Consider the following 1,275-nt stretch of genomic DNA (forward strand, 5'->3'; position numbering starts at 1 on the left):
CATCCACCACATCCACCACATCTACCACAGCTGCCGGGGCTCATGGGATTTTACTTTTCCTCTCCGTGGGAGGAGCAGAGGCCTTCAGGGGGCGACTAAAATTAAATCCATGCTGATGGCGTCCTGGGAGAGAGTCACAAAGGCACACAGTAACACCCGGTAATGCACCAGGAGGCTCGTCAGCGCAGTTAGATGCAATGAAGAGGCCCAAGGGAGGAGAGCTAGATCTGTGTGTGTGTTTGTGTGTGTGTGTGTGTGTGTGTGTGTGTGTGTGTAAAATAATCCTACATACATTTAGTTTTTAGTGTGAAAGACTCCATTTCTTTATTAGATGCAGAGCTTTCTTCATCACTTTCTTTAAGCAGAGGCGGCCGAGCGCTTTACGCCGTGTGTCTGGTTAAAGTCAGCGTCCGTTGGTTGTGAAAACAACAAGTTAGAGATAGAAAAAGAAAAGAGGAGATAGAAAAATGTCTCCGTACCCGACCTCTGCAGCCATTAGCTCATCCCTGCTGCAGGCTAGAGGCGCCAGGCTATATATATATATATATATATATATATATATATATATATATATATATATATATATATATATATATATATATATATATATATATATATCAACTTTATTTCAGACCCAGGGGGATCCATATCACAATAAGAACATACACAAACACAAAAATACAAAAAAAACAAAGCCTTCAACAATGTTCAGAGTCTATTATACAGACATGTTCGCCAATGGTTCGACAGTCTGGAGGAGAATCTGACAGAACTGCGTACAGGGTCAGCCAAAACAGGGATTATGTCATTTTCTGACTCAGATACCCTCCAAATACGTCTTATACATCAGGTTACGTAAAACAGCAGAGCAGGCAGGTACCCCAACGCTGACAATCACATGGCTGTACTGGAGCTTCTTGGAGCATTCAGCAGCAGCCTGATGTTGTCAGTATCATTATATATATATAAAATAGTCTATAATACACTTGTCAAACTCAAGGCCCGCGGGACAAATCTGGGAAATTCTTTATCTGGTCTGCACATCAATTGAGGTTTAATAAGAGGCAATTTTCAAACTGTTACTACACAATTTTCACCCACTCAGAATTGGCAGTTTTGACAACTTTAAGTATATATATATATATATATATATATATATATATATATATATAAGCTGTAACAGGTTTATAGAACACTCTCACATGCATTTTCATACTTCTTCATTACAATTTGTTTTTGGTGTTTTGTGAAACAAATACTGAACCCAAAACGGCC

Source organism: Etheostoma cragini, chromosome 12 (assembly GCF_013103735.1).
Source record: "Etheostoma cragini isolate CJK2018 chromosome 12, CSU_Ecrag_1.0, whole genome shotgun sequence".
In the NCBI taxonomy this organism is placed as follows: Eukaryota; Metazoa; Chordata; class Actinopteri; order Perciformes; family Percidae; genus Etheostoma; species Etheostoma cragini.